Here is a 16,086-nt window from a genome sequence, read left to right on the forward strand (position 1 = left end):
GGCCCGAGCCCTGGAAGGACTGTGATTTGTCCGCGACTGGAGAGAGTTCAGTGCTCAGCCTCAGTCTGGCCGCGCTCGAGAGGAAAGGATCCTTTCGAACTGCCAGGGGCAGCGCAGGTGCCACGGGGCGGGGCGCCCGGGGGCCGACCGCAGCTTCCCAGGCGGGCCCGGGGCAGTCAGAGCCAGCTGGGCCGGGAGTGCCCCGGCGAGCCCCGGGAGAGCCTAGCCGACTCTGCGGGTGAGAGCCCAAACTGCAAGAGCCAGCAGTCCTGAAGGTCGCGGAGGTAGGACATCCTGGGTGGGGCTTAGGGGACATGGGGAGGTCTCTGCAGGGAGTCCTGGGGAGGCGTCAGGGGGAGGGGGCACTGATCTCTAAAGCACGTTAGCTTTGTTGAAAATAGGCCCCCACCTCACTCCACCTAGATTGTAAGGAACAGATTAATAACAGCTGAGGTTTTCAAAAGGGGTCATTAGTAAACTTCTTATTGGAATGGGAGATACATCCAGAAAACCCCAAGCTTCGGCTTGCTCTATCTTTATAAACGGAACCCTTCTATGCTACCAACACCCACATGAAGAAACAGAACATTATCAGTCCCTGGAAAGTACCCCATGCTCCCTTCTTGTAACTACTACCTGGAGCCACTAAGGGTAACCACTGTCCTGGCTTCTAACAGCACAGGTTAGTTTTGCCTGTTTGGGAACATTATCTAAATGGAATCATATAGATTGCACTCTTGTGCACCTGCTTCATTCGTTCGTGAGATTTATCCATATGGCTGCGGGTAGTTGTAGGTCGCTCATTTCAGTTATTTTAGAGTGTTCCACGGTGTGAAAATACCACAATCAATGTATCCATTCTGCTGTTTATAGGTATTTGGGTTGTTTCTAGTTTTAGGCTGTTGTGAATAGCACCACTACGATATGCTAGAACAGTGTCCAATAGAACTTCCTGCGATGATAATGTTCTATATCCGTGCCATCCAACATGGTAGCCATTAGTGACGTGTGACTTTTGAGCACTTGAAATGTGACAGGTGTGACTGGGGAACTGAATTTTTAATTTTCTAAAATTGTAATTAATTTAAATGTAAGTAGCTAATATGGCTAGGGCTACTCTATTGGACAGCACAATTCTAGCTTGTCTTTTGGTGACCATAATACAAATTTCTATTCAGTATATGCCTAGGAGTGCAATTGCTATGTCATAGATACAAATATTAGCCTTAGTAGGTTCTACCAAGCAGTTTTCTACAGTTGGTTAGACCAATTTACACTTCTACCAGTGTTAGCACCACATGGTCCCCAATACTTAGTATTTTTATTTCACTTATCTTTCATTTTAGCCATTCTGGTGAGCATGTAGTTAAAAGAGGCTTTTGTTCACTTTTATGTAAGATTGTGAAACTGCCACTTAACCTAGTTAAGAAGATGATGATGGTGGTAGTAGTTGGGGGTTTCTTGGAAGCTGAGAGAGGCCATGTGAGTCTAAAGCCCACCCTTTTCATGACCCCACCTTGCAGTCAGACCTCCCACTTAATCAGCTTTCTCCCTTAGGAACTAGACCTAGGGCATCAGTAGGATTTGAGGGAGGGGCTGTGTGTTTGGAGTTTATCCATCTCCCATAGCTCTTGTAACTTTATGCTGTCTCAAAATGAGCGTCCCCTTTTCTTTTACTGCTACTTATTAGAATGCCTCACCAGAGGAGATGGTGAGCTTGCTTGGCAGGCTGCAACCAGGGTAGAGAAGCCAGGTTTTGTTCTGGCCGCAGTTTTAGTTTGTGGCTTGGCTTTGCCATGTGTCAAACAGCATTAGCAATCCTTGGGGCTAGACACGATGGCTCACATCTATAATCTCAGTGTTTTGGGAGGCTGAGATGGGAGGATCACTAGAGGTCAGGTATTTGAGAGCAGCCTGGGCAACACAGTGAGATATTGTCTCTACTAAAAATTAAAAAAAAAAAAGAAACAAACTAGCTGGGTGCAGTGGTGCATACCTGTAGTCCCAGCTGCTAGGCAGGCTGAGGCAGGAGGATTAATTGAGCCCAGGAGGTCGAGGCTGCAGTGAGCTTTGGTCTCGCCACTGCACTCCAGCTGGGGTGACAGGGTGAGACTGTCTCAAAAACAAAACAGGCACAGTGGCTCACACCTGTAATCTCAGCATTTTGGGAGGCCAACATGGGAGGATCATTTGAGGTCAGTAGTTCGAGGCCAGCCTGGCCAACATGGTGAAACCCCATCTCTTCTAAAAATACCAAAAAAAGAAAAAAATTAGCCAGGCATGGTGGCACAGGCCTGTAGTCCCAGCTACTTGGGAGGCTGGGGCAGGAGAATCGCTTGAACCCAGGAGGAGGATGTTGCAGTGAGCCGAGACTGTACCACTGCAATCTGCCTGGGTGACCCAGAGAAACTCTGTCTCAAAACAAAAACAAAAATGAAACAAAAACAAAAAACAACCCTTGGGTGTGCTTGCTGGGAAGTAAAGCAAAGTCAGCCCTGTGGAGGCAGCAGGGAGATTTCTTACTATGTGTCAGACTGTGTGTGTGGGTGTCTCTGTGTGTGTGTGTTTGTGTGTGTCTGTGTGTTGCTTTGTAGACATTCTCTTTAATCCTCAGAATAGCCATGTGAGGATTCCTTATTTACACATGAAGAAACTGAGGCTCAGAGAGGTTAAATCACCGCCCCCTCCAAAGGCCACAGCAAGCAAACAGTACAGTAACCTCAATAGGACTTTTCACCCAGTGCCACTAAGAACATTTCTGTTTTCTACCTCTCTCCTCTGGGTAAACTGACTAGTGCAGATCTTGATATTCTGGATGAAATTAGATGCCCTATGCTACACCTCCTTTTGGATGGACCTACGCTGACCATTGACTGCCTATGTGCTGGAAATTAAGCAAAGCATTTGTTATGTTAAAATACCAGTGAAATTCACTTTGTGTGACACAATGAGTTCTTGCAAAGTTGTGTGCAAAGAGCTTTTTGCCATGGGTAGGGAGAAAAACTGAGTACATTTTAAACTCATCACTGGAATTTGTTCTTAAAAGTATCCCGAGCTGAATTAATTTTGTAAAGGGAAGGATTACTTTGAAATGTGAATAATAACCCAGAATTTCTTTTTTAACGTGAGGGTTACAAGTAATAAAAAAAAGTGACGAGCAACTCAAAATTATTTGCAAGATTCATCAATATTTCATACCTATTTCCTGGTTCATTGAGAAGGGTTATCTTGAAAGTTTCACTGGGGCCACCTTGAGAGTGAATTATCTGGGAGGTGCACAGATTCGTTCTCAAACCAGATAAGGAGTAACTAGAAACCCATTGCCCCCATGGCTACTAGTGGATTCAGGCTCAGTTTGGCTATATTTTACAGTCCTTGATCACTTGGTGAGCCTCTCACAGAGGGGGCTCAAGAGTCAAAGGATTATTATATTACATCACCTTTCAGGCCCCTTCCAGCCCTGAAGTCTTTACACTAAATTTGTTACATGCCTATAGGTTCAGCTGTACATTTCACCTAAGAATCACCAAAGTCTAACTCTTTTCTGATGCCCATTTCTGCCTGCAGCATCCTAAGCAAGGCACTGTCCCATATCTCCTGGACAGTACCCATGGGAGAACCACTCACCCCTCTACTCAATAAGTGTGAAAAAATTCTGTCTTATGTTCACATGGACTCTGCCTTCCTGCAACTTCCATCACTGGCAACTTCTGTTTTCACAGATGTCTACTTCTGCATGTGAGCTCTTCACATATTTAAAGTCAACCATTAAATGCTGTGTAGACCCCTCTCTTCTCCCAGTAAAATAACCTCGGTTTCTTTAACTGTCCTCAGCCTCCTGGCCATTCCTCAGTAGATGTTCTCTAGCTCCCCTGTTTCTTCTGTGCCTGGGCTATTCTGCTGTGTTCCCCAAAGGAGGGCCCCCCTTCCTAAGCCTTTAAACACATCTATCCATCCTCCCCCACTCTTCTGAGAAGGAAGGGGCCAACTGGGAGGCTCTCCTCAAATTAAGTTTTTATTCCTTAGTCTTCAGAGGAGTAAGTACCATTCTTCTCTCCACAAGTAATACTTCTTTTAAAGTCTAGATAAAAGTTTCTTTCCTATTTCTAGAAATAATGCTTCTGAGACCAGGCATGGTGGCTCACACCTGTAATACCAACACTTTGGGAGGCCGAGGTGGGAGGATTGCTTGAGCCCAGGAGTGTGAGACCAGCCTGGGCAACATGGCCAAACCCTGTCTCTACAAAAAATACAAAAATGAGCCAGAAATGATGGTGCACACCAGTAGTCCCAGATACTAGACAGACTGAGGTGAGAGGATCACCTGAGCCTGGGAAGCTTGAGGCTACAGTAAGCTGAGATGGTGCCACTGGATGACAGAGTGAGATCCCGTCTCGAGGAGGAGGAGGGGGAGGAGGAGGGAGAAGAGGAGAAGAAGGAAAGAAAAGAAAAAGAAAAAGAAATAATTCTTCTAAATTTTGAGTTCTGAGGTCCTACCACCCTGCAGTCTAATATTCTCTACCATTCTTTCTCTCTCAAACATGTAGCCATCTCTCCATATTACCTTCTCTTAATACTGGTGCCTCCTTCTTAAATATCTTTCCTCCCCCTTTTTGTCAGTTTCTGCCTATTTTTTCACCAGCTCCTTCCCTTTCTCCCAGCCTAACTGATGTTTGCCTTCTAGGTGGTGGACACTGATGCCCGGTTGGAAGTTGCCTTTGTGGTCCTCTGGCTCAACTCTTCCCAGGTACCTGTGCCCACTCTCCAGCACTCCTGAGGAGTCATTGTCCTGCCACTCCCTGGAATTATCTGAGACTCACTCTTTGAGGTCAGCATTGGTCCAGTGGCTTCTCTTCAGGGTTGTCCTTTATTACTTCTCTTTAACATTTGGCATAATGACTTTTTCCTGGAAAGTCTTCTCATAGTTTTGATACCATATACTTGCCTGATTATTTCCTTGCACAAAGTATAGCTCCTCAGTCTTCCTTCTCCAGCCCTACTTAAGGGAACCTTCCAAGGCTCAGTGGCTTTTCAACACTCTTTCGATCCTAAAGCTAGTCATTGTACAGTGTCAACTATCACTTTTATACTAAGGGCCCCAGAATCTACAGCTTTAGCCTGGTTTCCCTCTAATGTCATATTTCCAAATGCCTACAGGAATTCTACTTGTGCACCCCACTGTCATCTCAAGTTCGTCACCACTCCCCAAAAGTACTCACATCTCAGCTTTGGCCCATGGCATCACCTGTCCTTGTTTTCTTCCCTTTGTTTGCTTGTTGAACCGATCAGTCAACAAATGATTTCCTCAAGAGTCTGCCTTCACTTAAAGCAGAAGGAAAGGGAGGACTAACGCTGACTGAGCACATAACGCTTTTCAGGTACTGGGCTTTCACCCTGACCCATTTCATACTAGAACCATTCTGAAAAGTAAGTGCCATTATCCTCATGTTATGGATTAAGAAATCAAACTTTGAGAATTTGAGCCTTGTTCAATGACACCCAGCTCTAGAGTGACAGAACCCAGGGTTCAAATCAAGGTCTATCTGATTTTAAAGCCTAAGCACTTTACTGTAATGGCTTCCTAACGTGCCCCCTTGGTGTGAGTGTATTGTTGATAAACCCAGTCCTCATGCAGGCACTGACTTATTTTCCCCAATGACTCTTACTCAAAGGTACCTACATCTTTTTCAACCACACTATGGCTCCTCGCTGTGCATAGGATCAAATATACACTCCAGGCCACTAATGAACTCCTATTACTGTGCCTTGTCAACCAAATTTCCCATTTTTTTTTTATGATCTACACAATCTTCTTACCATCGTGCTCCCCCTACCCCTTTATTAACCATGCTCATTCCTGGAGAAACCTCTCAGTTATTCCAAAACTCCTCCTAACTTCAAGTCAAGTGCCTCTTAATGATGAAGTCTTTTCCAGCCAGCACAGCCCACAGTGATTGCACATTCTCTGAAAGTAGATGAAATAGTGACCGAATGCAGTGCACCACCATGTCCAACTAATTTTTGTATCTTTTGTGGAGACAGGATTTCACCATGTTGCCCAGGCTGGTCTTGAAGTCCTGTGCTCAGGCAATCCTCCTGCCTCAGCCTCCCAAAGTGCTGGGACTACAGGCGTGAGCCACCATGCCCAACCTTGTCAGGGCATTTTAGACTCTGTTGTTTTCTATCTCCCTGATATTAATCTCTTTCTCCTTCCACTTCTCTCTGCTCCCCTATTTTCCTCTCCCCATCTCTCCTCCCTCTCTTCGCTTCACTCCCTTTTCTTTCTGTGTATCCGTATCCCTCTGAAGTCCTCTGCTTATCATTCCTCTCTTTCCTTTTCCGTTCCCTCTTTCTTCCCTCCCTCTCCTTTTATCCACTAACAAACTGACTTTATTTTATTTAGTTATTTTTTGAGACAGAGTCTTGCTCTGTTGCCCAGACTGGAGTGAATGGCGCAATCTCAGCTCACTGCAACCTCCGTCTCCCGGGTTCAAGCGATTCTCCTGCCTCAGCCTTCCAAGTAGCTGGGATTACAGGCACACATCAACACACCTGGCTAATTTTTGTATTTTTAGTAAAGACGGGGTTTTGCCACATTGGCCAGGCTGGTCACAAACTCCTGGCCTCAAGTGATCCACCCACTTTGGCCTCCCAAAGTGCTGGGATTACAGGCATGAGCCGCCGCGCCCGGCCTATTTTTAAATTTTTTTTATTATGTGCAGCTCGCTGGTGCCACTCTCCTCCAACTCACTAACTGACTTTATAATATGGAATTAAAGCAGTGGTGCATGTCTGTAATCCCAGTACTTTGAGAGGCCAAGGCAGGTGGATCAGTTCGAGACCAGCCTGACCAACATGGTGAAACCCCATCTCTACTAAACACAAAAAATTAGCCGGGCATGGTGGTGCATGCCATTAATCCCAGCTACTCAGGAGGTTGAGGCAGGAGAATCACTTGAACCCTGGAGGTGGAGATCGCGCCATTGCACTCCAGCCTGGGCAACAAGAGTGAAACTCCATCTCAAAAAAAAAAAAAAATGGAATTAAAGAATATTCAATAGCTTTATACATTCTATTATTTATATTTTAAAATTAAACAACTTGAACCAGTCATACTTCTCCAATAAAAAATAGCAGCTATATTAACTGGCTCTTCTATTTGTATATGAACTATAAGTGCTCTTTTCTGTGCATCGGTGATCTTTGTAAGGAAAAGCTCCCCCACCACGGTTTATACAATAATCCGTGGTACATGCCTGTAGAAAGGAAGGAAGCCCGCAGGGAGGCCCTCATCTGATGAGCATCAATCCTGTTCTGGACACCAGCAGCAAGGAAGGTTTCAGATCACAGAATGTGGAAGGAAATTTTCAAGGCTCTTTGCTTTGTTTCCAGGCTCTCCCTGCACCTTACCCACCCCCTGGAGGTCTAGAGAAGTTACATGATTTCTCCAAAGTCACACAGCCAGTTCATGGCAAAACCTCCAGCAGAACCTATTTGTCGAACACAACAAATATATGACAAGGGATATGTAATATCCTCTTCTGTAGGAGCTACAAGAATTCACGCAGCTTAATAAGACCCAGTCACCTCTTAAATGAAATTTACTACCTCCAGGGAGAAGATAGATCATTGAACCAACACTCATTTACCAGGTGGACAAAATCAAATTCAACCCAAAAGTCTATAGATTACATGTCAAATTACATTCACACAATAGGTCACGCTAATGGAGGGTCAGGGATTTGGGCCATCCGCACAGATGATGATCTGTTTTCCCTTCAGCACTTGGCACATACCCAGGGCCTCACTCACTGACATGTTAGACAACAGCTCACCGCAAACAGCTGCTCCTGTTGCTAGCAGCTTTCAGCCTCTAAGTACCTTCTCCTGCAATAAGCCACATGACTCCTTTTCCCGGGTAGGCTGCGATCTGCAATTAGCAGGCAGTCTTGCCAACTGCCTTTGAGTTTCTGAAGTCCTAAATTCCCAGAGCATTTTCTTCCTTCCTTCCTTGTTTTTTTTTTTTTTTTTTTTTTCTTTTTTAGTGGCACCCATCACTTTCTGTTCAGTTGAAAAAATATTTATGGGGGTTTACTACAGCCAAGCACTGTGCTGGGCACTAGAAATAAGCCAGGCTCCCCACCCTCCTGTGAGTTAAGTGTCATGGGTGGGTAGGGGCGAGGACAGACTCATGAAGAACATCTCCCTCCCTCTGTGACAGGAGGTGATAACCCGGGGGCTTCTCAGGGTATTATTGGCCCAATAGGAGCGGTCAGGACAGACTTCAGGGAGATGACACTTGAGCCAAGCCTTGAGGCAGAAATAGGAAGGTGTTTGCCACAGAGTGAAGGAAAGTAAATCTAGTTCTGTAAAAGGGGAGGTGGGAAGTTGGGGGGGGGGTTGAAGGGGGAAGTAGGGCCAGTTGTCCTTGCTTGCTGCATCACTGCCAAGCTTCCCCACATGGGTGCCATCTCTCTATGTTGAGGAGAAACAGGGAGAAATACGTAGGTTTTGTTTTGACTCTAACAATTTCCTTTGGCTTTAAAATTTATGTTGGACAGAAACACAACTACTGTATGATCTCACTTATATGTGAAATCTTAAAAAGTTGAACTCAGAAGCTGAGAGTACAACGTGGTTACCGGGGATGGGGGTGGGAGGGGAAGCGGCAGACAAGGTTACAAAATTTCAGTTAAACAAGAGGAATAAATTCAAGAGACCTGTTGTACAACATGATGATGACAGTTAATAACAATGTATTGTATACTTAAAAATTGCTAAGAGGGTAGATTTTAAGTGTTTTCCCTGCAAATAAATGATAAGTATGGGAGGTAATAGATTGTTAATTAGCTTGATTTAGCTATTGCACAATGTGTACACATATGAAAACATCATGTTGTACACTATAAATATACAGAATTTTATTTGCCAATTAAAAAATAATTTTTAAAAATTTATGTTGGAATAATAAGGGAAATCATGCCGAGGAGAGGCGCATGTGAGAATTCTTGGCTGAGTGCAGTGGCTCACTTCTGTAATCCCAGCACTTTGGGAAGCTGATGTGGGTGGATTGCTTGAGCCCAGGAGTTCAAGGCCATCCTGGGCATCCTATTGGGCTTCCTGTCTCTACAAAAATGTAAAAATTAGCCAGATATGGGGGCACACCCCTGTAGTCCCAGCTACTCAGAAGGCTGAGAGGGGAGGATCACTTGAGCCTGGGAGGTTGAGGCTGCAGTAAGCTGTGACTGTGCCATGGCACTCCAGCTTGGGTGGTAGAACTGAGACCCTGTCTCCAAAATAAAAATAAAAATGTAAGATTAAAAGCGAGAATTCTCATACTTTCTGCTTAATTTTTTGGTGAATCTAAAAATATTCCCAAAAATAAAGTCTATTAATTAAAAAAAGAAAAACCCTTATGTTGGGTTAATTTATTTATTTTGGGGGGCAGCCAAAGTTATCTCAGTTGTCATAGGAAGCATGGAAATCCATGGAGGTTGTGATCAGGTGTCTCCCTTCCCTTCCCACTCCTATTTCTCCCTCGTCTCTCCCACCTCAGTGAAGGTCCCCACTATCACCTCTTTGCACAGGTTAAAAACCTGGGCATCTTCCTCAGTCCTTCCATCCTCCTCACCTTAGCCCATCGCAGAGTTCTGTAGATCGCACTTTACGCTCTTGCTGGAGTCCATCTCCTTTTTCTCTCCTCCGGAAAGAGCTACCCTCATCTTTCCCCCAGCCCAGCCCCTTCACTAGGCTCTTTTTTCTTATTTTTTGTTTATTATTATTAATATTTTTTTTTCATACGGAGTCTCACTCTGTTGCCCAGGCTGGAGTGCAGTGGTGTGATCTTGGCTCACCACAACCTGCACCTCCTGGGTTCAAGTGATTCTCCTGCCTTAGCCTTTCAAGTAGCTGGGACTACAGGCACGCACTGCTATGCCCGGCTAATTTTTGTATTTTTAGTAGAGACGGGGTTTCACTACCAAGCTGGTCTCAAACTCCTGACCTCGTGATCCACCTGCCTCAGCCTCCCGAAGTGCTGGGATTACAGGCGTGAGCCACCGCACACAGCTATGGGCTCTTAACTGGACAGCCCTCTGGTGTTCGTTTGCCAGGGCTGCCGTAACAGAGTGCCACCGTCCAGGTGACTTGAAGTACAGAAATCGATTTTCTCACAAATCTGGAGACTAGATGTCGAAGGCGAAAGTGTCAGCAGGGTTGGTTTCTTCCGACACCCCTCTCCTTACTCTGTAGACGGCTGTCTTCTCCCTGTGTCTTCATGTGGTCTTCCCTGTGTGTGTGTCTGTGTCCTGATCCCCTCTTCTTATAAGGACACTAGTCCTATTGAATCAGGACCCACCCTAATGACCTCACTTTGACTTAATTGCCTCTTTAAAGACTGTCTCCTAATACAGTCACATTATGAGGTATTGGGCATTTGGACTTTAACACGTAAATTTTGGGGAACTCAATTCAGCACATAATATGACTTCTACTCTTGTGTCCCTCTGAGCCAATCTTCAGGCAGTCCCCAAAGTGATGTGCTAAGAATGTAAGCCAGATTGAGTGACTTACCTGCTTAAACGCCTTCAGTGACTTTCCCGTGTCCTTACAATGCAATCCAGATGCTTCCCCGTGGCCTACAAGGCACGGTCCAACCCTGTCTCCCCTCCCCTGCACTCTTCGTGCCTCCCTGCGGCTCATCACTGTGCAGCCGCACGACTGCCTTCTGCTTCTCAAATGCATCAAGCTCCTTTGTGCTGTGTCCATTCTTCCTCCAGCCACCTCCTACTCCTTCTTCAGTTCTCAGAGATGCCCCCTGAGTGTCTGGTCATAAGTAGGTGCCCACTATTATTCATTCTCCTCTTTCTCTCTCTTCTCTCTCTCCCATAGCTATCTGTGATTCTGATACCCACAGTTATTCTTTATCCTAGCCCACAGTTCCTTTATTTGGCAGCTTGTGTCACAACTTGATATTATGTTTCCTTGTTTACTTGTTTTGTTTCCCTCACTGGACTGAAAACTTCCTGAGGACAAAGACTATATCCATTTCCTTCACTCCTGTATTGTGGATCCTGGCATAGTATACTTGATCCTAGGACAGAGAACGTGCTCATCAAATACTTACTGAAAGAGAGACGGAATGAAAGGGGAGCTTGGACTTTATGCTGTGGCTGATGGGAAAGCTGCCAGCAGATGTCCCCCCACTGTGATTGGCTGTGCACTTTAGAGAGATCACTCTGGCTGCAGTGGAGAGGGGGTGGGCTAAGGGGCTGATCCTGGATCAGGGAAACTCGTGGGGAGCTATTGCAATAGTCCAAGCAAGAGACAAGGAAATACCGAACCAGAGTCATGGAAATGGGAACAAAAGGGAGATAATATTTGGAGGATGTGCTAGTTGATCAGATGTAAGAGATGCAGGAGAGGGGAGACTCCTGATCTCACCTGGACTAGGTGAGAAGGTAAGTGACATGAGAGGATAATGGCTCTTCTTTCTGAGGGCAGGCTTTCTGCAGATGGGAGGCAGGCTTAGTGGCCACACTTGTTCTCATTTTTTTCCTCACCTAAAGTGAAAAGACACATTTACAGAGAGATTCTCATTCTTTTTTCTTTACCTTCTTTCTGCCAAATATCCTACAGCTTTGGGCAATTATCTTTCATGGAGACTGGAGATATGTGAAGGGGAGAGGAGGAGGAACAGATTGATTGTGTGCGTTGGAGGTAAATTTGGGGGACACCTGCCCTATCCTCTTACTGTAAGCCTCCCCTCAAAGACAGGGTCTGTGTTGAAGTTCCCATTTAAAAATGCTTTGCACACAGTAGGCCCTCAGTCATCCCATTTGGGAACAGTGCATGCAGGTCCTTCGTCACAAGCACAGTGTCAACCGTGGAAACCCTCACGCGTGTCCACGAACCCAACACCCTGGGAATATCTTCTCTCCTAATTCCCCTGTCAATCATCCTCCAGCCCTGCTCAGCCTGTTCCATTCTCAATGGCCCCTCACCCAGTGCTTGTTTTCAGCACTTGCACAAATAAAGCAAGCCCCAAATACAACAACCAACTGGCAAGTGATGAGTGATGAGCGATGAGCCTCCTGGCTCTAAAAGGCTGAAATGAGGGGGCCTTTCCGTGTTAAGTGCAGTAACCCTAGCCCTTGGCTCGCTGTAACTCTAGATGGGGGTGGCCTGTGACTGGGCATGGCCCAGGCAGCATGAACAGGCCTAGAGATCCTCAGCCGGACCGCACGAAAAGAGAATACTTCTCTGCAGTCAATCGAAAGCATGAAATTAATACCCAAATGGAGGTAAATTAGATGAACTGAAATGACACGAGAGGAAAAATGCATTCCTTACTAAGGGCAGACTCTGCAGGAGATGGGAGGCAGGCTTGGTGGCCACACTTAGTCTCCTTTTTGATATTCACCTAAAGTGAGATACCACTTTTACAGAGAGATTCTTACTCTTTTTTTTTTTTTCCTTGTTCCTCTGCCTAATATCCGACAGCTTTGGACAAGTAACTTAACCTCTCTGAACCACAGTTTCCTCATCGATAAAGCAAGTCATACTCTGCACCTCAAACGGCTGTGGTGAGATGTAAATGAGCTAAAGGATTTAAAAAATTGCCTGGCTCATAGGAAGCTTTCTGTAATGTTAATGGACTCTGAATCTAGGTGTTTTGCTCTGACTAAAAGCAAGTTTCTATTTCAGAAGTATGAAGCACTGGAGAAATGCAGTCAGCTCTCAGATGTCTGTGGTCTACAGTATAGTAGCAAATATATGTTCATTTAAACTGTGCTCTAGGGGAGGTCAGCCCTTTAATCTAAGGTTGTATATAATACAGAAGTAATCAGCTAGCATTTAATCAAACATTCGCTGCTACTACATGGACTTTTATTGTCTCCCATGAGCACCACAGCATTGTAATGAGCATAATAAATATACTGGATAGGGATTCACTGGGGAAAAGATGTGTGTTAATAAGCCAAGTTAGAAATGAGTGCTCACTGTTAAAAATCAGTGGCATCCAGACTGGGCACAGCAGCTCGCACCTGTAATCCCAGCACTTTGGAAAGCCAAGATGAGAGGGTTGCTTGAGCCCAGGAGTTTGAGACCAGCCTGGGCAACATAGTGAGACCCTGTCTCTACAAAAAATTTAAAAATTAGCTGGGCGTGGTGGAGTACACTTGTGTTCCCAGCTACTCAGGAGGCTGGAGTGGGAGAATCACGTGAGCCCAGGAAGTCAAGGCTGCAGTGAGATGTGGTCTTATCACTGCACTATAGCCTAGGTAGAGATAGAGCACGGCCCTATCTCAAAAACAAACAGGCTGGGCGCAGTGGCTCACGCCTGTAATCCAGCACTTCGGGAAGCCGAGGCAGCCAGATCATGAGGTCAGGAGATGGAGACCATTCTGGCTAATACAGTGAAACCCTGTCTGTACTAAAAATACAAAAAGTTTGCCGGCCGTGGTGGCACACACCTGTAGTCCCAGCTACTTGGGAGGCTAAGGCAGGAGAATTGCTTGAACCCGGGAGGTGGAGGTTACAGTGAGCTGAGATGGCGCCACTGTACTCCAGCCTGGGTGACAGAGCGAGACTCCACCTCAAAAAAAAGAAAAAGGAAAAAAAAAAAAAAAAAAGCCCCACAACTCAGTGGCATCCAAGATATGCAAGCTGGCTGGAATAGTTTGCAGTCACTCTCTGCCCTTTTACGAAAAGAAAAAGGAGTCAGCTGGGCTGTACCCATTTCACCTTTCTGGGTAGTACCTGAGGCTAGATTCTGAAATGTCCTGTGTCCAGCCATGATGCCAAGGGAGTCGAGTTGCCCAAAGCCTTAGGTTAACCTAATCCTGCCTCCAGACTGTCGAGTGCCCCTCAAGCAGACCTTCCACGCAGGGAGTATTTAGAGCACCTGGAAGGACACAGCTGTAATCCGCTTTCAAAACACATCATTTTCGTGTGAACTGGCTGATAAAAATGTGTCTTTTATCTACAAAAAGTGGCAGAATTGGACTCAAAACCTGTGTGATGTGAAGTTGTAGGAGGAGTAGCTAACTTTCAACAGCCCATGATGTTTGTAAGCTACCTATATCTACCAAAAATAACCTAATAGTTTGGACATAATTAAATGTGTTTAGCTCAATTGGAAATAGCTACCATTAATATGTGACAGGCTAAGTGCTTTATTTACATTATTTGGTTTAATCCTCGGAATAAATCTGTGAGGTACGTCGTTTTATTATTTCCTTTTTTATTTATTTTTTTTAAGATGGACTGAATTGCCCAGGCTGGAGTGCAGTGGCATGATCTCGGCTCACTGCAACCTCTGCCTCCTGAGTTCAAGCAATTCTCTTGCCTCAGCCTCCCAAATAGATGGGACTACAGGTGCTTGCCACCACGCCTAGCTAATTTTTGTATTTTTAGTAGAAATGGGGTTTCACCATGTTGGCCAAGCTGGTCTCAAACTCCTGACCTCAAGTGATCTGCCCGCCTTGGCCTCCCAAAGTGCTAGGATTACAGGCGTAAGCCAGTGAGCCACCACACCCAGCCTCCTTTTTTTTTTTTTTTTTTAAACCAGAGAAAAGGAGGCTCAGAAATCTTAAAGCATTGCCCAAGATCACATAGCCTTTAAGTAGTGGGTCAGCATTTGAACCCAGGACTGGCAAAACCCCAAACCCTTTAGCTTAATCACTACTTACTACTGCCTGAGAGTATTTGAGGGCTTAAATTTGAGGCTGGGCACAATGACTCACACCTGTAATTCCAGCACTTTGGGAGGCTGAGGTGGGCATATCACCAGAGGTCAGCAGTTCGAAACCAGTCTGGCCAACATGACGAAACCCAGTCTCTGCTAGTAATACAAAAATTAGCTGGGCGTGGTGGTGGCTGCATGTAATCCCAGCTACTCAGGGGGCTGAGGCACAAGAATCGCTTAAACCTGGGAGGTGGACGTTGCTGTGAGCCAAGATGCGCCACTGGACTCCAGCCTGGGTGACAGAGCTAGACTCCGTTTAAAATAAATAAATCCATAAATAAATAAACATAAATTTGAATAATGTTTCCTCAGAGTTTGAGTATAATCTGTCTCTGCTAACAGCTATACATTCTTCATCTGAAGGCTAAGAAACAGCCATCTTCACACTGAGAGGACGCCCGTGGAGATGTCTGTCTCCCGGATTCTGCCAGCGCCCTCTCTGGACTCTCCCTTCTCACCAGTTTCTTCTTGTTTCCTCCTTCATCCTTCACATTGTCTCTGAGGATCTCTGTGTTGGAGCATCCACTCCCCTGCCAGGAGACTATGTCAATATACAAGGTCCCAGATGTGATTCTGCAGCCTGGCTTGAGTGCAGCCCAGGTCGGGCACTCACACAGCGGGTGACCCACACTACATCTGGACGGCTCCCGTCCCTCAGGACTCTTTCTTCTTATTGACCAGACTGTGTTGTCTTGTCACTTCCTCCACGGGTCCTATCTCTGCCCACTGGAGTCACTCAGGAGTCCAGTCCCTCTGTTCCATGACAGCCCTCCAGGTGTGTTAGGATGGATTCATGTGTCCCTATTTGTGCTCCCTTAGGAAGGACCTAGCGTGTCTGGCGCCTTGAGATGTCACATAGGCTCTCCCCAGTCCCTGCAGGTCTCCCCACTGGAGGCTTTGGAAGCTGAGACTCTGGCTTTGTAGGAATTTGTCCCATCCTCCAGGCAAACAGGTGTTTCCTGACCAACTTTCCAAAGTCAAGGAGTAAGCTGGTGAAGCCTTCTCCCCTTTTATTATTATCTTTATTGAGGTGTGACTTAAATACAATTATTTATGAAGCTCTTTTTTTGTCTTTAAACATCTTCGAGATACAGTTCACATACCATAATATTCACCCTGTTAACTTGTGTAAAATTCAGTGCTTGCTAGTATATTTATAGATTTGTACAATCATTACTACTATGTAATTCCAGAATATTTTCTTTTTTTAACTTTTTTTTCTTTTTAAGACAGGGTCTCACTCTGTCACCCAGGCTGAGTGCAGTGGCGTGACCTCAGCTCGCTGCAACCTCCTCCTCCCATGCTCAGGTGATCCTCCCAACTCAGCCTCCCAAGTA

This window comes from Mandrillus leucophaeus, unplaced genomic scaffold, assembly GCF_000951045.1.
Source record: "Mandrillus leucophaeus isolate KB7577 unplaced genomic scaffold, Mleu.le_1.0 Scaffold18, whole genome shotgun sequence".
Taxonomy (NCBI): domain Eukaryota; kingdom Metazoa; phylum Chordata; class Mammalia; order Primates; family Cercopithecidae; genus Mandrillus; species Mandrillus leucophaeus.